Raw genomic sequence first — 25,037 nt, 5'->3', positions numbered from 1 at the left:
TAATCAAAGTCATTAGGATTTAAAATTGTTTGATTTTAATACTCATAAGTCACTAGGATGGCCTGTCAAACATCATGGACGACCTCCACAAAAAGCCCCAAGTCGTCTTTCACCGTGTGATACAGTGAAACACAGACCTCATGGTCTCCTCCAAACACTTCAACCACAGCTCTATCATTGCCAAACTTCTAAGTGAAAACTTCTCTTTAACAAGCACCTCTTTTCAGGAGAAATATAAATTACAGATACACAGGATGTCAAAAAAGCAAAATTACTGAAGATGACAAAGCATAAGCACTCTACTAATGAAAGCCAGGGAGGGGAAAAAGCTATTCAAAATCAACTCCTCCTTGAGTTCCAAAAGTCCTCTCCTCTCCCTTTTTAATTTCTTTCACTGCAAAATTCATAGGTCTTCTTTGGGCAATAGAGGTCCAGTGGGATTTTAAAAACACCAAATTAAAAAAAAAACAAACAAACACCAAATGTTCATTTAACGGGTCAATTGTTACTGTTTTCTTTTCTGATATAATACAATGCCATCTAAAATACCTTCATAAGGTATTTTATGTGTGGTGACTGGATCAGAACAGTAGATTTCAGATTTTTTACTACGAAGTAAAATTACTTCTCAAAGTTTGCAACACAAATTAAAAGCACCTTTTTTAGTCAAACTTTTCTAAGTTCAATTTTATAGCAATGATTTATTATAAATACAAGTGAATGCTTTGATCAATGTAAAAATCACTCACATATATATTAAAAAATCTTCGCATCTAATTTATGTCTGCATTTTGGCATTTTTCTGTAATACTCAGGAAAACACTGAATTACACAGGGAGCTATTTGCAAATGAGACCAGTTTAAGGGCTTATGGTCTCTAGATATTCCTAATAACAAAACTTCCTTTATTACATAGTCTACCCCAAACAAGTTCTTCTTGCACTACAAATTAAAAATTAGATGTAAATTACCAATGTGGACTAAGATATTTAAGTGTGAACTGTGTTTTCTATCAGTGTCCAAAAAAGTTTAAATGTGTTTAACATAATGCAGTTGGAAACTGTACTCTAAAAGTCCTATCTTCTCTATGTAAAGGAAGCATGTGTTGATTATTACTGGATTTGCTCTTCCAAAACTAGATTTTTATAACCACAAAGATCACTTGACACCTAAAGCTGACAAGAGTTGTGGACACAATTGTTTTATCGTCCACAGTAGGAACAACTGACGATTTACTTACAAGGCAAAGTGAAGGACAGAAAATAACAAAGGTGATTCCTGTCAACAAGAAACTTGTATTTTAAAATCATGTACTAAGTAGGATTATGTGTTTATTGTTTTGATTCAATAGGATGGGAGGGGGTGTGTAGAAACCTGCACTTTTAATGAACATTCTAAGGATGCAGAAAGTGATCTGCAGACCATATGTTGAGAAATACTATGATGGAAGAAACCCAGGTTCTCTGTCCACTGATGGCTGTATTTTAGTTCGTATCTTTTGCCTATCTTTGAGACTGGCTATTTAACTATTTCTCCACCCCTCTGAAAAATGGGTTCCCCTCTCCAGCTCCCAATATATTTCCAGGGAAGGGGACTTAAAACATGTTTTACACTGAGCTTCTCCTCTGGCCAATGCCACAGAGCTCAGAGACCAACTAGTCACATCTACAGGTGCAGCTGTTTAAGAAGTGCTTTGATGTATCTGGCATCAAGAAAAAAAAATATTTATAGTGTTTTTTTCCTTGTTGAGACAAAGGCAAAACATATTAGCCATATTACTGGGTAAAATCTACTTATGTGGGCTGACCTAGTAACTTGACCATGATTATAATGATTTTATGGAAAAAAGCAAGTTCATGTTCCAAACTTATAATATCTATTTGCATGTTGGGGACGTCTTAGTACTATTATTTTTTTATAGCACTTTCAAACTTATGCAACATACATAAAAATTATTCTTGCTCTTCATGGCAACCCTCTGAAGTGAGGGAGGCCAAGTGTCAATCAGCAAGTAAAGAAGTAAAAAGTAGGAATGAAAATGGGGATCTACATAAGCAGCAGTATATACCAACTCACCCCTACACTGATCTGCAGACAAATCCAAATTTACCTAAAATTTGAGAAATATTTACTGAAGAAATTGAATATCCTATCCAGAGAACTACAGCAGAATCTTGCCCCAAAGTAAAGCTTTCCTCATTCTTCCTCTGGGCAGAGCTTTCAGCCCAAGGGCTGGCTCCCCTCTACTACACCCTGCCATACATTAAGGGCCTAGAGCTCCTAATCAACTAAGGCTTACCAAAGACTTCAGGAAAACCAGACTCCAGAGAAACAAAACTTTAAAATCGGGGTAAGGTGGGGAGGGAAACAGAACGTTTCACTTTATTACCCTCGTAAAAACTGGAGAGAATAAATAAAAATAAAAAGTTCAATAGATAACTGAAATTGAGAAAAACTCCTAGAGCATAAAGGAGAAAGACACACAGAATACAAGAGAAGAAACAAGAGGATCAACTCAGGGGATCAAAGCTCCAACTTCAAAAAGAATTATGAGAAACAAAAATGGGGAAAAGCCCACTATGTACCAATCAAGATAAAGGGAGTATAATGCTTTTTTAAGAAAAAATGAAGTACTAAATGTTCCCAGATGCAAGTGACCACAACCACAGACTACATTTAGAATGCTGTGTGTCCTGACAGCTTTATCACCACCAAGTGGTGCTCTGACAAAGAAAGAGGGTGCTGGGGGATCACCAACTTATCCAGTCTAATGAGGTAATGGATACATGCACACTTCCTTTTATTTTTCTCTTTTTGCTTAACATATACTCTTTTCCAATTATATATTTTGTAAAGAACACCTCAAAATTCATCTATTTCTGATTTAAACTCTATAAGGTTTAGAAAAATATATATCCATTACATATAATAATTTCAATCTAAGGAGAAAGTTCATCCTACACCATACCTTATTCAAAGTATTACTATGAGTAATTTTTCCTTCAGCTTTTCTAACAAGACTACTTAAGCATGCTAGGTTTTTCTTTTTTCTTATTATGAAATTTTTCAAATATGCAGAAAAGTGGACACAACTTTTTAATGCACACATCGCCTATACTTAACAATTATTAATATCGTGCCATATTGGTGCCTTCCTACAAAATGATTTTAAAGTAAATTACATACATTAGTACATTATGTGGCTATAAAAAGTAACGATATTTTCTTACATACCACAACATTATTATAAAAGATTAGCCTTAGAGCTAACTTCAAAATGATTGTTGGGGGCTCTACTTCACCTTTTGTACTTTAAGTGGCCTTCGGTCAAAATCTACATGAGAAATCTTGACATAATATAGATATCACCCATCAACACAAAATTATCTTAATTACCTTGGATTTCAAAGTTTGAGTACTACTAACTAGAAGTAACTTTGCTATAAAATAGATTATAAAACCAGTTTATAATATAGATTACTGGCTGTTCATGCTAACAATTAACTTTTCCAAGAATCTAGTAAGAAAGTGCACGAAAAACTTTTGATATACTCTCAGGAATCAGAAAAAAGTTCTTACTAAAGTCTATTTTGTAAATCTAAAAGCACATACATATCCATTTTTATTAACTGTCACTACTAATACCTTGCCATTTAAAAATTTATAGTCTTCCTGTCTCAGCACTTTTTATTCAACACTAACACTTTTAAGTCACAACTTACTCTAGTTTCCTTTCTGCTTTTACTCCTCAGCTGTGTGTGTGTGTGTGTGTGTGTGCGCGCGCGCGCGCGTCCATGTCCTGGGAGGGGTCTTCCCCAAACTGGGCAATAAAAAACAAACATTTAATGACACTTTCACTCCTCTGAAACACCTAGATTGATACTCCTGGTATTATCTTTAAATATGTAGGTACAAAAATGGCTATTAGAAATCTGAACTGTCTGTGGCTAGGGAAAATTAGGATGTTCCTGATCATCTTCCTTCTTTCATTTTAGTGTCTCCGCTACCTCACCCATAAAATAATATATGCTTAGTATAAAATGGTATTTTCCTTTGGCATTCCCATAATAATGACATTGTTATATTTGGTATTCTGTTAAATTTACTGTTAGGTTTTTTTGTTAATATAAAAATATAAAAGCCAATTCCTTGTGTTGTAGACCCTTACCAAATATTATCTGTACTGTATCATAGGTCTATACTATAATTTAACCACACCTCACATTCTTGAATATTTAGTTTGTCTTTCCTATTTAGTTTGCTATTCAAACAATGCTGAAAAAACATCTTTGCATATAAATAGTTCTCTTAATTTCTTCCACCTCCCTTCCACCAAAGGACTACTTCAATTACTGGGTTAAAGAATAAGAACTTTAAGTTTTAAGGCTTTTGATACATAGCTCCAAAATACTGATGGAGCATAAATTGATACAGTTTTCAAAGAAGGCATTGTACTAGTGACCACCTTACCAAGGGCCGATCAAGCATCAACTGTTATCTCGGACAACTTTTTTTTTTTGGCTATGCTGGATCTTCGTTGCTGTGTGCGGGCTTTTCTCTAGTTGTGAGGAGCGGGGGCTACTAGTCATTGCAGAGTGCAGGCTTCTCCTTGAGGTGGCTTCTCTTGCTGCAGAGCATGGGCTCTGGTGTGCGGGCTTCAGTAGCCGTAGCACACGGGCTCAGTAATTGTGACTCGCGGGCTCTAGAGCGCAGGCTCAGTAGTTGTGGTGCACGGGCTTAGTTGCTCCACGGGATGTGGGATCTTCCCGGACCAGGGCTTGAACCTGTGTCCCCTGCATTGGCAGGTGGACTCCCAACCACTGTGCCACCAGGGAAGCCCTCGGACAACTATTAATAGCTATGCCCAGCCATCTAATGTATGTACCACCACCCCACCCTACAAGTTCTTCTAAATTCTGAGAAGACTGAATGCTTAATTTTTTCCCCCTACTTGTAGCCATTTGTCTTGCCAGATTTTTATGTCGTCCTTTTAACATTTTTATGCGGTACATGTATGTGTCATGCATAAGAAGTCACTTCAATAATCGCTGATATAGCACATTTAAGCCAACTATGTGTGTCTAAGAATATGATTTTACTACTTAAAATAATTCAATTATGGCAATATCCTTTACATGTATGATATATCATTAGTCTCACTGATGAGTAACTGCACACAGAATCTTTGGTCAATAAACACAATCCTAAAATAGTTCTGATCCATCAGGAAAAAAAAAAGTTTTAAGACAAATTTTCACTTTTTCCACTCTAAGAACAAATTACTACAAAAAGTAGAAACTGTTTTTCTCCAGCTTATACTAATATAAGCTACCAAAAAGATCTTTTTCAATTTTATTTCTTTCTTTTAATTTTTAAGTTTTTTTTTTAACTATAGTTGACTTAAAATATTGTGTTAATTTCAGGTGTACAGCTTCAGATTCGTTTCCATTATAGGTTATTACAAGATATTGAATATAGTTCCCTGTGCTATACAGTAAACCCTTGTTGTTTTTATCTATTTTATATACAGTGGTGTGTATCTGTTAATCCCATACTCCTAACTGATCCCTCCCCCTCCCCTTTCCCCTTTGGTAACCCTTTTCCCCTTTGGTAATTATGTCTGTGAATCTGTTTCTGTTTTGTAAATAAGTTGATTTGTATCATTTTTTTAGATTCCACATATAAGTTATATCATATGATATCTGTCTTTCTCTAACTTACTTCACTTAGTATGATAAACTCTAGGTCCATCCATGTTGCGGCAAATGACATTATTTCATTCTTTTTTATGGTTGAGTAGTATTCCATTGCAAGCATATATATACACACACACATATACACATGCACACATTGTGTATATATATATTGTGTGTGTGTGTGTGTATATATATATATATATATATATATATATATATATATACACACACACACCACATCTTCTTTACCATTCATCTGCTGATGGACACTTAGGCTGCTTCCATGTCTTGGCTATTGTGAATAGTGCTGCTATGAACACTGGTGTGCATGTAAGATTGATAGTTTAAAATACAGCTATTTCAAAATACATACAGAATAGCCTTTATCGACACCGGCACATTTTTATAACTTGCAAATATAATTTTATGCAAGTTGAAAAGAAAACCCAACACTTCATATTGTTTATGTAGTAAAAGTACAAAGAATACACACCAGCTTCTTAATACTCAGGGGCAAAAGGCATAGTATGCAAAAGGATATTAAAGATGGCTTCAACTCTTTAGCTCTGTGTGTGTGTGTGTGTGTGTGTGTTTAATCAAACAAATAGCAAAATTACACCTGTTAATCTGGGTGGTGAGTACATGGGTGTTTATTACATTAATCTCTACACTCTGCACAGCAAAAATAACTAAATAAAAATAAGAAAACAGCTATACATCAACATTCCAGATAAAATAATTTAAACTCCAAATATGATTTTAAAATACTTTTGTATGTTAATCTCTTAAAGTTCATTAAAATGGAGTTACCAAAAAAAAACCCATGAATATTTTATAGAAACTTTTGTTAAATCAGCTAAACCTTACACACTCAAGTCTTGAATATGAGAATAAAACATGTCCATCTCCTTGAAAAGGTAGCAGTCACAAAAGCTAAACAGGCTACAAGTCTATTTTAAAAGGCTAGTGGTTGTAGTTATGTGGGAGGATCTGTTTCCATTACATCTTGAAGCTGAAAATTCTGTTTCTCAAACTTCACAAAATGATGACTGGCTAAATACTTTTAAACTGAGGACACTCTTTTTAACATTCTAAAGACACTTTTACACCCATTTTAAGTGGATTTTACAGTCTGATAAAGCTGCACAGAAAACACAGTTCAACCAAATTTTTAATGAAAGTTATTAAATTATATACAAACTAGTTTCCCATATACATTTAGGACAGTCAGAAAAACATAATCACAAAGAGTTCACTCATAACTGCAACAATAAAAACAACAAAAAAAGGTACATACAAAATTAAAGGAGAGCTGTCTTATTCTTGACTAGAATTTTTTTGTACTATATAAAGATGCCAGTTTTCTCTTAGTTTATAAATTCAATGTATTCCCAACAAAATGCTCAGTTAGATTTCTTTAGGAGTGAAAATGATTCTTAAATTCATTTGGAACGGAAGTGTGAAGATAATAAAAAAAAGACTGAATGTGTTAACAATAAGGGACCAATTCTATCAGATACTAAAATTCATTATAAATCAACAGCCAAAGCAATTAACAATTATATTATTGGGGGTAGGAATGGTTAAGAGACTACAGTAATCAGAAAGCACCCAGACATAATGTGGCAATTTAATAAATGTAAAAGGTGATATTTCAACTGGTGGGAGATAGCTGGATTACTTGATTAATAGTATTAGGAGAAAGGGACTTTTCCTTGTAAAAATACCATTTTTTCATCCTTACTGTATTAAAATTAAACCTACATATGCCAAATATTTACAGGTTAAAAACAAAAATACCAATGGGATAAAATATGGTCTTATACAAGGTTAGTATATATGGAAATAAAACCATGGTAAGAAGCCCAACATAAGCATGACTTGGAACTCTGAAATCAAAAAGATAGGATAATTTGTGTGTGTGTGTATAAAACCTTAAAATCCCAAGCAAAAAACCACCAAGTATAAAGTAATTTTTTAAATGACATATTGGACACCAGAAGTGAAATATGATTAAAGGCTAATATCCATAGTACACAAAGAACTGAGGAGAAATCAATAAATACAGCAGAGAAAGGGCAGGAACCATCACTGAAGGAAAAATAGAAAGTAAGCAATAAACATATGCAAAAGAGTTTAAACTCATTAATTTCTGCTTATCAGACTGGTAAGAGTGAAAAGATAATACCCACTGCTGAGATGGATATAGTTAAACTGGCAGAAACTTCTTGGATGGTAAGTTGGCACTATCCATTAAATACAAGTGTAAACACTTTCACATAAAAATTCCATTTTTATAATAGAAATGTATTCTGCAGAATATTCACAGAAGCATGCCAAGAGGGCTGCACAGTGACGCATTCATAGAGAAAAAGCTGGAAATTACCCAAATGCTCATCAACAAGGGAGTGAATAAAAAATAATGTATCCATTGAATGGAATGTATATTCATCTACTCAACAAATATTTAAGTATCTTTTATGTTACCAGCATTGCAGGAACAGTGAATAACAGTCAGAGAGTCAAGGTCATACATCTAGGAAAGCCTGCATTCTACTATTAGAGAGTTAAGTAATAAAAACAAGACAATTTGAAGAGTGAGAACTGCTGTGAAGAAAATAAACAAGGTAAGAATAGAGTGACTTAGTTGGGAAGGAGGGCTACACTATGTAAGAGTGAGTGATGAGGATGGAAGCGACAGGAGCACAGAAGGAGGAGCTAGCCAAGTGAAGATGGGGCAGAACACTCCATACAGAAAACCAATGCAAAGGAAGGAAAGACCTGTAGGGAAGCAGTACTGAAAAGTCACCAGTATAACTAGAAATCAGGGAACCATGAAAAGAGGTAGGGACCAGATGGATAAGGGTACATACTGGGAAGCCACTGGAGTAACTAACACCCGTGATTTAGGATTTTTAAAGTTCACTCTAGTGTCTATATGGAAAAAAAAAAAAGACCACGAGGGTCAAAAGCAAAGCAGGGAGAAGAGTTACGAGACTACTGTAAATCATCCAGGTTGAGAGGGATAGAGAATTACTATGAAGCCGTTAAAAGTTAAAAAGAATACATAGAAAAAAATTCAACATATATCTAATATGCAAGGCATTGCATACTTTTTAATAGACATTTTTGCATACATTTGCAAAGAAAATATAGAAATAATATACTGGTATTAGAAATGATACTTGCCCAAGAAAATATCTATCATTTAGCCCACTCTATGTTATTTAGCCAAACAGTGATATACAGCATTAAGTAAATGTTTCTCAACATAAAAGCTAAGTAGCCTATAAAATGGACTTTCTGCAAAAGAAATGTAGAAACTACTCAGCCAACCATTAGCACCTCAAGGCACAAAGAAATTGCTTAAAAAAAAGACATTCTTAGGAAAAATAACCAATGTTTTCTAAAAGCAAGGAAATCAAACTTACTGTAGGTTTTAAAAATATTTAGGTAAATGTCATTTTATTATATCAATAAATTTCTATTTTTAGTAATTTAATCTAACAGAGATTTTTCATTCAGTTCTTATTCTACTAAAGTGGCGATATTCTAAAAATCAACTGCATCACAAAGTAATGGAATCTTCCCAAGCAACCTCATGAAGTAGATAACACTCCCCCAAATCATCAGATGAAAAAAATGACTAGCAGCAGTTAATATGAGTATAGGTAGTAAACTGCTCTGTTAAAACTCATATCCAGGTCTGTTTAGCTCAGTCACATGCCCTTTCAATCAAATCATTTATCCCATCCCCACCCCAAAGTTACACACTATTAGTATTTAACAATCACTGTTGCAGTTAAGGGCAAGAGAAGGGTTAGCAACTTTTAGATAAAAGTATCATAAGTAATACTAAAGAACTACATTCTTTGAACAGTAACCACAGCAAAAAAAATAATAATTTAAAAATATTTCTAAGATTTGAATCAGTACATACTCCATACTTTGACTCTGTGCCTAGCACAAATGCTGACAAGAAAATGCAGGATTTTCAAACATGAGTATATTATGCCAAGGAAATGGAAGACTTTACTTCAAGAAAGTTTCTAGATGTTACTCTCTAAATTCAGGCTACAGGCAGAATTAATGGAAGGGAATCAAAGTCTTCCAGAAGTAATTTAAATGCATTGCTTTTTATCCCATAACAATAACCTTCCTCTTCTCCACTTGTTGTAAGAGTTCCCCTTCCCCACCATACAAGCACACTGAACTTAAAAAAAAAAAAAAAAAAAAAAGGCAAGCTCAATATGTGAACTCTGAGAGGGCCTGGGGGCTGTACCTTTAGCTCCTCACTGTTTCCAAAGTGCTTAGCACAGGTTAAGCTCTTAAATACTTGATGGACTGAATGTGCTAAAAACAAGAAAAATGTTCTAAAAGTAGGCAGAACAACTAAAATGTAATATAGAAGCTTAGAAAGCCAACAATTATATATACCTAAGAGACTTCTTAAATGCCTTTACGAACACGAAGGATTCGTTTGTGAACAATGTATATCATCTAGAACAGAAGTCAGCAAACTTTTTCTGTTAAAGGCCAGACAGTAAATATTTCAGGGTTTTGCAGGCCTTATGTAGCAACTATTCAACTCTGCTATTGTAGTGAGAAAGCAACCACAGACAATATGCACACTAATGAGCGTGGCTAGGTTCCAATAAAACTTTATTCATGGAAAGTGCAAATTTGAATTTTGTAAATTTCATGTGTCATGAGATATTATCTTTTGATTTTTATCAGCCATTAAAAAGTGTAAAAATCATTCTTAGTTCTCAGGCCATACAAAAACAGGTGGTAGGCAGCAGTTGGCCAACCCTTCATCTATTTATTACTTACTTTCACTAAGTACAAATGAAAGGCAAGTGAATTTACATTTTAATTAAGTACATTAAACCTAAATGTGAAGACCAACAACAGAAAGGGTTTTTAAGTGGGCTACTAGGTTACTAAGAGAAGTCACTCACCTTTTTCCCAGGAGTATCTTCAAAAGCAGGCTGTGTGAAAAAAATGAAACTGGACCAAATGACATATGAAAGCCACATCAAGTCCATTTGTTTGGGAAAAACATATCAGGCCATTAAGATCAGGTATATGCTAAACTAGAACATGGCTTCAATATGCCTTTTTCTTCCCCCCATAAAAAATGTTAGCCACTGTTGTTATTAATTAATGATCATTATTAATATCACTTAGACCCGCATGTTTGGCCGAAGGAGACAGTGTCTACAGAGGATGTGATGATGACACAGAAATTATGAGTTACCTAGAATTATTTTTTAACTCTCTAGAAACAATTTCTAGTGTTATTGGCATAGAGAGAATGATTTTTCATTTACTTTTCCACCAATAGTGTGTATATATATTTTTTCTGATTATAAGTTAATAAATACCTTTTTACAGAGGAATATGAAGAATATTACTGTCTTAATAATTCCAACTTTCTCTCTATGCATTTTAGTCTAATTTTTCAACAGTTATGCACCTGGTACTTTCAGAAAGTGCTCAACGAACATTTTTGAAGATATATACACGGCTGACCCTTGAACAACATGACGGGGGTTTAGGGGCACCAGCCCCCACATGGTAGAAAATCTGAATACTGCTATCTCTGCCTCAGAAACAAAGGAACTGATAAATGACTCGCCCAAGGATGGGACAGAATCAAAACTCAAACCCTAATTTTTTTCTTCCACATACTGCGATCTCTAATCCAACAGAAACTTTTCCTCACACTTACAGATCTGTAAAATCAAAATACAGGCACTGGGCTTCCCTGGTGGCGCAGTGGTTGAGAATCTGCCTGCTAATGCAGGGGACACGGGTTCGAGCCCTGGTCTGGGAAGATCCCACATGCCACGGAGCAGCTGGGCCCGTGAGCCACAACTACTGAGCCTGCGCGTCTGGAGCCTGTGCCCCGCAACGGGAGGGGCCACGATAGTGAGAGGCCCGCGCACCGCGATGAAGAGTGGCCCCCACTTGCCGCAACTAGAGAAAGCCCTCGCACGAACCAAAGACCCAGCACAGCCAAAAATAAATAAATAAAACCCTACTACCAATAAAAAAAAAAAAAAAAAAAAAAATTCAGGCACTATATTTATTGGTGGGAAAAAGTGTTTAAGTTGATGTATGCAGTTCAAACCTGTGTTCTTCAAGAGTCAACTGTACTATGTATCTTCATACCAAATGTGTTTTCTAAAGCATTCTAACTAAACAATGTATCACAGAGATATCAATGGATGTAGATATAATACCAAATTCTGTAAAAGTGTACAGATTATCAAAGAATTTAAATTCCTTATAGCAAACTGACTTTGATACAAATACTGTTACTTCTGCTTTTTATATATTATTTGATATATTTTTGCTAATTCTCTTTTACCTTTTGAATCTGTTTTAATTGTTTTAAATGTGCCTCATACATTGAATATGATGTTGGATGTTATCTTTTTAACCCAGTTGGAGAGTCTTTTTTTTAAACATGTTTTATTTCATTTATAGCTGTTATAAATTATATGTTGGTCTTGTTCCTCTTGTCTTATTTTTGTCTGCAAATCCTAACATCTGGGTTATTTCAGCATTTTTTTTCTCTTGACTTTGGGTGACTTTTTCTTATTTTATCACATGTCTAGTAATTATTGATTGTATATTGCATACATTATAGATTGTGTATTAGATATATTGTGGAGACTCTGGTTTCTGGAGTCTTCTAAAGACTGTTGAGTTTTCTTCTTTAAGGCAGTTAAATCACCTTAATTTTACGGAGCTTGGTTTTACACTTTCTTAGGAGGAATCTATTTCAGATTTTACCCTTAGATTTAGGGTAAATTACCTTAATCCTGGGAAACGTCTTTACTCCTAAGGTGTGACCCTTCTCTGGTTTCAAATGAAAAGCATGAGGTGTTTACCAAGACCCCCTAACTTGGCAGGACCAAGCTCCAAACTCTTCTTCACTGTGAGGGTGGAAGCTGAAATCTCTGCTCATGTTTCTCAGTGTTCCATGTATTGCTTTAAAATGAGTTCCTTGGAATTGCCACCACCCCCCCCCACCCCGACACACACACACACACAATTCTGGGGCAGGCCGAGGATCTGAAGGGAGTTTATGTACAGATTCTGAAGCTCCCCTCTAGGACTCCCTCCACTGTAAATCTACCTACCCCCCAACTCAATTTCCAGCCATCCTGGCAACCCTGAGCTCCATCGTCTGACACTTCATGAGTTCTAGTCGTCCTGCACCAGAAACACTGGTGATTGTTCTCACTGGAGAAGCCTTAGAAACATGGATGTCACCCAGTGAGTGTATTTCCCTTCTTTCATGGGTCACATCTCCTCAAACTTCTTCTTTTGCAGCTCTCTTGGTACCTTCCAACAGTTATTTTTATATTTTTTTCCAGAGTTTATAATTTTTTCTTCCAGTTTTATTGAGATATAATGGACATTCATACTGTGTAAGATATACAGCATGATTTGATTTACATACATCATGAAGGGATTATCAGTGTATTTAGGAAACATCCATCATCTCATATATAGATACAAAATTAATAGAAAAAAATTTTTTTCTGGTGATGAGAACTTAGGATTTACTCTCTTAACAGCTTCCATATATAACATAAAGCAATGTTAATTACCATGTTGTACATTACATCCCTAGCACTTATCTATCTTATAACTGGAAGTCTGTACCTTTTGACTGCCTTCATCCAATTTCCCCCTTTAAGATTGTGTTTTACTAAAAAGATCTCCAAGCTTGCTTGTAGAACCCTTTAAACTGGCAACCAGATCCTTCCAAAGGCTCTAACCTGGAACTTTAAAAAACACAGATTACCAGGCTCCATCCCCACGGTTTTCTATCAGTAGGGCTGGGATAGAACCTTGGCACTGTATTATTTTTTTAAGTGCCATACATGTTGCTGATGCTGCTACCCTCAGAGCAAAGGGCTACAGCTGTAGACAAACTATATGACTCAACTCTATGTATAACATTAGTCAGTAACCCAAGCTAAAAAACCCAAAACATAAACCTGACTCCAGAGAGTAACCCTAGCATCAGCTCCTTGCAAAGCATCTATTCATTAAGACAGCACATATTCTAACTTAATCTTTAGCAACCTTCTGCCCCCCACGACGCATATCAAGTTTATGGCACTCTCCCAAGCAGAAGGACATCTTGCTGCATTTGACAGCCTTACCATAGCAGTAGGTCTCCTAATTATGAGTCTCTCTTACATTAAGGAAGAGTAGAGTAAGCTAGGAAACTTTTATTTTCAAAATGTTACTCCATTACCTCAATACAAAGAACTTCAAGGAACTCTAAATCTCTGTTCTATTGTGAGTCCAAATATACACCAATAAATAAGTCATAACCTGGAGCTATATACGAATGCCCAATTGGTATATTATCTTCTCAATTTACCAAATTGTTATTTAATCAAGAGATTTTCTGTTCCACAAGAAATCTTTCCCACAATTCTTTCATTTACTCCATAGTTCCAGGATATAGCAATACCAATAGCATAAATGCAATGTAAAGATTTCATATATTCAAATTTTGTTATGCAACTGCTACATATCAAGAAGAGTAATAGATTCTGGGGATACAGTGGTGATATAAAATAGACGTGGTCCTTGCATTCTTGATAGAGAGACAGACAACAACTGAATAAACAATTACAAAGAGTGATAAGTGTATAACTAAATAACAAGTGGGAGAATGGAGTGGAAATGACACTAGGACAAGTGGAAGGCCCTACTCAGAGTGGCCACAGGCTTCTGTGGTAACCTTCAAGGGTACCTTTAAGCTGTGAAGATAACCTTCAAGCTGAAACCTGAAGAAAGATGCAAAAGAGCCAGCATGTAAGGAGCAGAGCAGGAACATTCCAGAAACAAGAGAACATGTGCAGAAGCCCACAATCATTAGGACCCCGTCATCTTTTAAGACCACGGTGGTTCGATTGAAGTGGGAAAGTGTGATTAAAATGAGATGAGGCTGAAAATAGCCAGATCATGTAGGGCTCTACAGCCTTTGTTAAAAAATGTATTTTTTACTCTAAGTGCCACTGGAAGTCCATAAAAGGTTATAAGCAGGTGAATAACAAGATCGTATTTGAGTTTTTCAAAACTGGCTTTGGCTATAATGAAAAATAACTGAAAGGGGAACAGAAAAAAGGGAAACCAGTAAAGCAACTATAGCAATGTCCAGGCAACAGATGGTGGTGGCTTAGGCTAAGGTAACAGCACTAGGCACAAAAAGTAGCTAGATTAGAGAAATACTTTGGAGATAGAAAAGAGTCTCTGGTTGATGGACTGATTGCAGTAGATGAGAGAAATTAAAGTAGATGAGAGGAATTAAAGATGACTACTATGTGTTTGGCTTGAGCAATTAGGTTGTGATACTTACTGAGTTTGGTGCAATGTAAGAAAGGAGAACGTTTCTAGAACTGCGCTGTCCAATACAGTAGCCATTAGTCACACATGACTATATACATTTAAATTTTATTAAAATTTAGCTCATCAGTCACATTACCACACTCCAAGTGCTCAAGAGCCACATGTAGCTCGTGGCTACCATATCAGACCACACAGATGTAGAACACTTCCACCATCACAGAAAATTCTACTGGACACTGCGGTTCCAGAGGGAAGTTTAAAAAAAAAAAAAAATGCACCAAATGCTGAGTGATCCAGCAAGACTAAAGGTAAAAAGTATCTGACTGGTCAGCATGGAGGTCCAATAGTGAGTTCAGCAAGAGCACATTCACTGAAATAATGAAAGCAGAACACAAACTGGAATAGGAGATGAAAAGTGAAGACCATATCTATAGGATATCTCTTTCAGACTATGAAAGGAGCAGAGAAATTAAAGGGGCATTAGCTGGAAAGAAACAAAGGTCATCCAATTCCAGAATATTCACCCATTCAACAAGTATTTATTAGCACCTACAACTTCCAGATGCTGTTCTGAGTACCAGGCATACAAATCAGAAAAAGACAGTGACAGGGGGAAAGAACAAGTGAGTAAACAAATGTTACTTCAGAGTATGATTAAGTGCCACAAACTAAATAAAAGAATATAATAAAGTGAAAATGAGTGAAGAGGGAAGAACTCAATCTGACATGAGCCATAAATGATAGGAAGGAACCACCTCTGCAAAGATGGAATGTATTTGTATGCTATTGGGAAAGATCCAAAATGAGGTGAAAAGATTTAAAAGTCATTCACTCAACACATATTCACTGATCAACTAGTTATGTACTATGATTCTAGGTACTGGGAAGAAAACAGTAAGGAAACAGACAATTATCCCTGTCTTCCTAGAGCTTATGTTCTAGGAGGCTAAGAAAAAGGGGGGGAAAAGGTAAAATATCTATTATGTTAGACAGTGATGAGGCCTAAGGAAAAACATAAATAAAGCGAGATAGGAGATAGGAAGTTGGGGAAGAACTGCACTTTTACTGAGTTTGCAGAGCCTATTGTTTCTAACTCCAAAGCATTCCTCCAATCTAGCTACTCTGTGCCTAGTGCTACTACCCTAACCTAAGCCACCACCATCTGTCACCTGGATGATTGCCATAGTTATTTTACTGGTATCCCCTCTTTCTTTCTTATCTCCTTTCAGTTTTACTTCTATGAAGAGTGAGAGGAGGACAGTAGTAGGTGATAAAGAGAGTAGTCCAAACACATAGGAGTTTGTGCTTTTACAGAATGAGATGGTTAAGCCCCTGGAAGTTTTCAAACAGAGAAGTTATATGATCTATTGCTTTAAAAGGATTATTCTGGCCACTGTGTTGAGAATACGTTTAAGGGGAACAAAGGTGTAAGCAGGAAGACCAGTTAGAAGACCTCTGTAGTAATCCAGGCAAAAGATTAGGAGAGCAAGGCTATGAAATGGCATGGTAAGAAATGGCTAGATTTTGGATATATTTTAGAAGGAGAGCAGACACAATTCTCAGACAGGGTTTGGATATGGGGTGCGATAAAGACAGTCAAGAACAGCAAGGTTTTAAGTGTGAGTAACTGGAAAGACAGAGTTCCATTTAGGACAGACTAAGAGAAGCAGCTTGAAGAGAAATTGGGAGCTCAGTTTTAGATATTACATTTGAGAATGCTTCTGAGAAATCCAAAATGTTGGGGAAAAAGTTGGCTACCAGGATCTATAGTTCAGGGGAGAAATTCAGGCTAGGGACATAAATCTGGAAGCCATGAGCAAATAGATTAAATACCATGTTTAAAGCTATGAGACTGGAGTGTATTTAGACAATGAAAAAGGAGAGGTCCAAGGACTAAATTTTCAGCCACTACAACATAGAGGTCAGAGATGATAGAAAAAGCAAGGAAGACTAAGGAGGAACCACCAGTGAGGTAGAAAGAAAACCTGCTAGCAGATGTGGTGGCCTAGAAGCCAAGGGAAACTTGTGTCTCAAGCGACTGCACCAAATGCTACTGAGAGGTTAAGTGAGATGAGGACTAGAAATTTATAACATGGTGGTCACTGGTAGGGGTTGAAAAGAAAAGGGGAGAGAGTGTATCCAAGCAATTGTTTCAAGAGGTCTTGTTCGAAAGAGAAGCAGACTGGGTGGATAAAAGGGGAAACAGGAAGAAAAGATTTTTTTGTTTTAAATGGGACAAATAATATCATGTCTGTATGCTCATAGAAGGAAAAACCAATGATGCAAGAGAAGGGAGAATGACAGGGTCATATTCTTGAGAGCAAGAGGGAATGGGATCTAGTATAGAAATGAGCTGGTTGTCCTTATCTCTGAACACTACAGTTTGTCCATGATGACACAGGAGAAAGTAAAGGGCACAGTCACAGATGTGGGAGCATACAGGAATTCTTCCAATTATTCAATATGCTTTGTGAAATAGAAAGCAAGGTAAATAGATGAAAGCAAGGATGGGGGAGGGGGTTTGGGGAGGTTTGAGGAGAGAGGAAAAAGATACAGTCATAAAGAGGGGTGAACTAAGAGACCAAGGACCACTGGACATGAAATCAGAGAGGGACAAGGTTGTTGAGAGTGTATATAAGGAAGTGATTATGATTCAACATGAAATTTCAGTTGGGTAGAAGTGAGGGTGAGGGATACTGAAAAGCTTAGAAAGACAGTGTAAGTTTCAGTGGGGCTGAAAAGCTGTTGGAATTGAAGTATTGGGGTGGTTGAATCAGATGGAAAAATAAGATCATTGGAGGAGAAGACATCAAGGAACTAAGAGGTCAGAACAGCAGAAGCATCCTCTACATCAGTGTTACTCAAAGTACCAGACCACGACACCCTAAGGAGCTTGTGCCAGATTATATAAACCAACATACTGCTTCCTTCATCAAAAAAGTTTTGGTACCAAAAAAAGTCAGCTGAACTAAACACTGAACTTAGCGACACAGGTGAGTTACATTCTGGCACAAACTCCTTACTGCAATTCATACTGGTAACAAACAGTTCACAGACCAGGTGACATTTTGAGTAGCACTGCTCCACATGGATATTGATATCACCAAGAACCAAGAATTATGACAGAAATAAAGACGACAGTGAGCCAGGAGATAATGGTATTCAAGGAAGTAGGGGAATGACCCAGGAAAGTTGGTAGATGACTGAAATAAGGAGGGGTAGTGGGTGGTATAATTTGATGGCATGAGAGTCAAAGCTTAAAGTTTTGGAAAAGAATGGTCAAGAAGTGATAATGAGGAACAAAGAAGACATCTACTCTACCTCTTGGTTCACCAATAAAAGGTGTGCAAGAAGAGGAAACATCTACCACTTCAGAGAGTTTCAAGGTCAGTAGCATTATCAGCGGAGAAGCTAGGTACAGCTGGAGCAAGAAAGAGAAGGAAACATTCCCAGAACAGATAGACAATAAAAAGGATTTGCTAAGGACTATGAGTTCCAAAGGCACAATGAATGGACTTCAGGAGATGATAAAATATGGGAGATGGAGACAAAAACAGCAATGGGATTCAAATCCGGAGGGATACGGGTAATACATACAGAAGAGTGAGGCATAACTAAAGAAACAAAGTCCTACAAAAGGCATGTGTGTTAGGACTGGCCTCTGACCAGAATATAACGCTTACTCCTTTATAAAGATGGACCCTCCATCCATGCAGATTGATGTTAAGAAGGTGAAGGAGCTCCTGCTTGTTTAGCTTCTGATGGGGAAAAGGGGACTAGTCTGACGAGCAAAGAGACAGTTAAACAGTCTTCCTATCTTCGCACTTTCTAGAGAAATGTAATATGATCTGGGGTGTAACGGCAATAAGGAGAAACCTAAGGCTCTTTGGCATATAGTCAAGGCATTCTTCAAGCATGATTCAAGGATGTAAGTATTCTTTCAAAAAAGATCCAGTTTTAGTATTTTAACTATCATTATATTGCCTTATGAGTGACTCCCAGATTTCTAATATCTTAAACTTTCTAGCCTCTTTTCATTCTATGGGGAATAGACAGGCTGGCACTCTGACTCAGGACCTAGGAAAAATGACAGCAGAATTAAGGCAGGAAACAGTGACCTATAGAGGACAACTATCAGATATGAGTTTCACCTTGTAAATGGATCACAGAGGACATTCATAACTAAAAGTTACAACGATATAAACCTCACTCATATCTCATGTGGCTTTTCCAAGAGCAGATATCAAATTAAAAAAATAATAAAATAATTAAAAAACTAAACAAACTTTAAGTAAATCAACTTTAAGCAAAGTACCAGAAAGACTAATAAGAATCTATCTAAAGAGTACCATGTCAGCATACTATGTTTCCTATATAACATTTATGTAGTGTCTACTTTTGTATCTAAATGAACTGTTGTGTATAAAGTAATGTTTGACATTGCTACATTCTTTCAGTTGCTCAGGAAAGATTTGAAGTGTCTACCTCAGCACTTTCTACACAATAGAATGGAACTCCACTTAGAAACCTCCATAGTTAGTTGGATTGAAAAATATTTCCAAGAAACCCTTGTTCCTCCCTTACACATGGGTCATTCATCTGGTATATAGAAGACTTCAAAGACAGACTCACTCCCTACACCCTTACCCCCAAACCACTTAATTATACTTTAAAGTGGGGGGGCAGCTTTTACAACCCCCACCCCCTTGAGAAGCAAATTACAATCATTAAGATCATCTTCAAAATGCATTCCCGAGAAAGTCTGCAGTAAATCTAACTTCTCACAATTTTATATGGATAATGTACAATAGAGTGTGTGTACATAAATATCACAATTATTTCAGCTATCATAAAACCCTGTTAATAAAAGAAACTTATTAACTAACCCTTTAACATGTGCACATCTTTTCCTTCCAAGTCAGATCAGCTACCAGCATTTAAGATAAGATTTATCACAGCTATCATTTGTATGCCATGAGGACTGATGAACTTCAAAGAACTGAAACAGGTTAAAAATATCTCCCCCACCCCCAATTTTTTAACTAATTGTTTAACACACCTGTTACATCAGTTAAAAGGAAAATATCAGTCCAGCAACATGTAAGTTATGAAATCACAAGTAAAACCATGGGAATATTAGTGAAGAAATTAACAGATGGAAAGAAACAGGGGAGCAAAATGGCACCGCATGAAGCAGTTTCAAACCAGCATCATCCAGCTATTCATACTTTTCAATCTGTTTTTTTTGGGGGGGGGTTGCGGAGGAGGCCTTTTCAACAAGTTCAAAAGAAATCAGAGGCAAGAAATCTCTGGACTATTACAAGAGAAACTTTACAGTAGCTCTGTAAAGTTATATGGAGATTGTGGAACAGGCCAAGGGGTGAACACCTTGGGATGAATGTTTTGTGAAAAGTCCACTGATCAGTTTGGCTTGCATTCTATACCATATCATATAAAAACAATTGCAGTCTACAGCACTATTTTCAGATTTTTTTTAAAACCAATGTTGGCCTATGGTTTGCGTTTTCAGTCCAGACAGTTTGCCATTTAAACATGTAGTCAGAAAACTAAATACCCAACTTTTCAAACTCTGGAAATGAACAACCTTGCCCTAGCAGCAAAAGATTTAACCAATATCTACTTAATTGCCTGCATAAATTTATTCCGACCAAATAGCAGTAAGCCATTAATTTAAATAAAACTAATATTCAATTAATTTTTCATTATCTAAACTTTGCTTTTCAGTTTTAAATCTAGTCTGATAATAGTTTAGCACAGAAATGCAGACTTCGGCTGAAAACCAGGACATGAGTTAACGCCATCAATAAAATTTCAGGCTGACATGATTGTGTACACACAGCCAGAATTTGTCCAGCATTTTAGGTAACTTCAAAGATTAAGTTTTGAGACCTCATTTAAGAAAACACTTTAAAAAACTATACTTAAGATGATCAATTAATAAACAAGTTATTTCTCCTCCTTTTCCTTGACCCAACCCATCTTAATTCCTAAACTTATAAGTGTACGTTTCCCAGATTTCACAAAGTTAGTAATATGAACCTGTTTTAAGTTCCTAATCTATAATCAGTTGATACAAGGCATTTTTCAAGTGCCAAATATGAACCTAATAGTTTAACAAATCTTACTTCCTAAGTTATACATATATATACATATGTATACATAGAGAGACACAGATGCATACCCACTCCCAGAATCGTATTACCTTCAATCATTTAGTAGAATCATCATTATAAAAAAACTCTACTCTAAATGGACTACTGCAGATGTCACAAACTGGCAGATCCTGCCAATAGGTATATTTAATTTGTGTTAAACAGTGTCTCAAAACATGAATTTCATTCACCAATGTGTGCAAATCATGGGATGCACATTAATCCAGATTTCCTGCTTATCTTAGGGGAAAAAAAATTCAGATGATGTGGACACATGAACTACTTTCCCACACAATAGCTGGAGCTGAAGACTGGCTTAGATAGGACATGTGTTCCCCAATTTGTCATAGTTCACAGGGTCCCAGTTAGCCCATACCTGCCTGGCCCTGGAGACACTGAATAGTTATTCCCACTGTGATGGGAGAATTTTTTTTTTTTTTTTTAAGTAAGATGTACATAGTTTTCAGGAGAACTTTCAAATCTACTCTCATCTCATAAAAATCTTGGAAAACTGGAATAGAAGCTATTTGACCTACAGACAGTAAATGATGCAAATACTAGTTACGGACTTAAACATTACTTATTCCATATATGATGCTTTTTGAGGGATCACAACCCATTTTGAAATAACCACTTATATAAAACAGCTGAGGCACTCTTGCCTCATGTTTTTAAAAAGGTATAACAGGGACTTCCCTGGTGGCGCAGTGGTTAGGAATGCTCCTGCTAATGCAGGGGACACGGGTTGAAGCCCTTGTCCAGGAGGATCCCACCTGCCGCGGAGCAACTAAGCTCGTGAGCCACAGCTACTGAGCCTGCGCTCTAGAGCCCGCGAGCCACAACTACTGAGCCCGCACGCCTAGAGCCCGTGCTCTGAAACAAGAGAAGCCACCACAATGAGAAGCCCGCGCACCCAACGAAGAGTAGCCCCTGCTCGCCACAACTAGAGAAAGTCCGCGCACAGAAATGAAGACCCAACACAGCCAAAAATAAATAAGTTAAATAAATTAATTTTTTAAAAATCTATTTTAAAAAAAGGTATAACAATAATACATTTCTTAAATAGTCAAAAATCATTATCAATTTTTCCACAAAAATATACTAAATTCCAAGATCAAAATTGGAGCAGTGATACGGTCGTTTTCCCTCCCTACTCAATCAACTTTTAAATTTCATTTCAAGCACCTATTTATGGAAAACATACAAAGTTAAAATTTTTTTTTCTAAACTGAGAATTTTCCATAAAATGACCATTTGACTTCTAAAAGCTATTTTTTTTTTAATGATTGCTTTTATTTATTTTTGGCTGCACTGGGTCTTCGTTGCTGCGCGCGGGCTTTCTCTATTTGTGGCGAGCAGGGGCTACTCTTCATTGCAGTGCACGGGTTTCTCAACGCGGTGGCTTCTCTTGTTACGGAGCACGGGCTCTAGGGCATGCAGGCTCAGTAGTTGTGGCTCGCGGGCTCTAGAGCGCAGGCTCACTAGTTGTGGCACACGGGCTTAATTATTCTGCGGCATGTGGGATCTTCCTGGACCAGGGCTCGAACCCGCGTCCCCTGCATTGGCAGGCGGATTCTTAACCACTGTGCCACCAGGGAAGTCCCTAAAAGCTATTTTTAAATGGGCTTTCTTCCTGTTACCGATCAGAATCTGATTTAAAACAAGTATTTTCATAAAATAATGCTACTAATAGAAACAGCAAGAACTTTTAACATAGGAGTGTGGAGAAAGGTGTTTACTGAAAATTTTAAAGGTCAAAATACTGGTATTGTGCATCACAGCATTATACAAATGTATACGCTATACAAATGCCTATAGTCACTAGGCATTGTGCTCTAGAGTTCACGTTAAGTTGACTCAACTAGCTTTGTTGATATCCAGTTCTTAACACAGACATAATATTCCTTGAAAATATAACCAAGTTGAAGACTTACTCATGTTTTACTGTATAAGAGATTTTAGACAAATTGACAATTCACTTCTTTGTTAACTTCTTCTGAGAATTTTAGTTTCTATAATTCATTAATATGGCTAGACATGAGGATCCTTTACCCCAAAATTATACTGAGTTTTTGGTTTATAATTATGATATATTTAAGCAGAACTTCCTATTTTAAGTAACAAATAAAATTTAACCCTTAATTTAACTTTGACCTTTCTCCTGCAAATAATGGTTGAGATGACATGTTCTCAAGCCAATCTTTTAACTAGCAGTAATAAGATAAATAAGCTTTTCTAGAATTCAAAAGGTTCCCTGACTGATGCTTTCCCATCAAAACTGTTTGTAAGTATATTCCATGCAAACTTGATGGGGAAAAAAATATCACTAGCATTATATTATATCCACTGGAGGGCACTCAATGTGACCGAAGCATGCAATAACATGCCCTAACTCTATTCTCACTCAACTGCATCAAGTTTGAGGGAGACTTTGGGGATGGGGAATCTCTCTTAAAAGAAGAGATGCCCACAATTAACAAACTTACAAAGATAGTTAAACTCTAAAAAGGGTTCCTAATGTGATTGACTTTCTCTATTAAGAGCTTCTTTTTCCTTAGGGAGAAAGCAGATTAAATACATACTTCAAGGATACAGGGTTCAGGCCTCAACAGAAGTATCTAGATTTCAAACCTGGTCAAGCTCAGACTTGCGTAAAACACAAAAGCAGCATTCTTAAGTAAACAGAGGAAATAAAGAACTTTCTCCAGAGTTTAAGTGATGAAAAACTACACAAGTTAACTCCTACTCATTTTCAAGCAATACAAATAATATATTTTCCTTTCGTGAAACTTAAGTACTTATTTTAGCCTATTACTCTATCACACCACAATTAGAAAGGTATTACATAAACAATAGTCTGTTAAAGAATGAGAACTGATTCTGCAACTCAGTATCCTCTCAATGAGGGTACAAGAGGCAACAGCTACATGCTCTGGACTAATCAGCAAGCAGTAGCTCCTAGTCTATGTTTTACTATTTACTTTTATGGTATAAAAATGTTTTTAGTCAAGGTGTTTCAACTAAAGATACCGTATTCCCAACAAAAAGAGGGCTACACGAATACAACTAAGTTAACAGAACTAATGTTTTCACAATCAATGTCACAAGTCAACATGTAGCACGAAAGAGTTGCCAATACTTTTTATTAGAAGTTTGCCCTGCTCTAAATGCATTCATCCCTTCTGCCCTGGGTTGGCAATCAAGCACGCTTCCAACCAAGCTCAAAGTACAAACTTAAAATTTACCAGCTCCTCCTCTACAATTATTATCAGCAACTAGTAAACCATAAAAGAGAAATAAAAGCTTATTATAACTGGACCTATGTATATTGTTTCATTTCAATAACACAAAAGTTTCATTTAGCTGAAGATACTACATATACTCCATTTCTGTGGTTTTAAGTTCACTGCTACTTATAACTATAAAAGACTGAGATTCAAACTTTTGAATTCTCCATGTTCCTAGTTTCAACAATACTTACACTCCTCTTTCCACCCCTCCCAACAATAAAAAAGGATATTTGCAGATAGTTTTCCTAAGGGCCAAATCTCAAAACACCCTTAGAGAAATTTGCCTACTTCATGTTTTCCCTTTCCCATTTGGGGAGGTGGAGGAGGGAAGTGTCTATGAAGACAAAAATACACTTCATTTATATGTATAATTTTTATTCTCTTCATCACTAGTAACAGTAGGAAGCTCAATTCAGTTTCAGTTTTAATATAGGAATCTACATTTTTCTACATAATTACCTTGGTAAAGGAAATAGACAACATTTCAAAAG

At 36.3% G+C, this 25,037-nt stretch overlaps 1 protein-coding gene and 1 long non-coding RNA gene across 5 annotated transcripts in view; one reads left to right on the top strand and one right to left on the bottom strand.

The window, feature by feature from the left end:
• The window catches only part of CTNNB1 (catenin beta 1), a 42,562-nt gene that overhangs the window by 15,331 nt on the left and 2,194 nt on the right, over window positions 1-25,037 (bottom strand). The window lies entirely within an intron of this gene.
• LOC309608547 lies at window positions 6-24,322 on the top strand. Its single transcript, XR_014232954.1, has 2 exons — window positions 6-11,453; window positions 11,779-24,322. It is a non-coding gene; the product is annotated as an uncharacterized lncRNA (long non-coding RNA).

Source organism: Balaenoptera borealis (genome assembly GCF_965194805.1).
Source record: "Balaenoptera borealis genome assembly, chromosome: 12".
NCBI classification, from domain to species: Eukaryota; Metazoa; Chordata; class Mammalia; order Artiodactyla; family Balaenopteridae; genus Balaenoptera; species Balaenoptera borealis.
The sequence above is the reverse complement of the archived record's forward strand: the minus strand, read 5'-3'. Positions and strand labels throughout refer to the sequence as shown.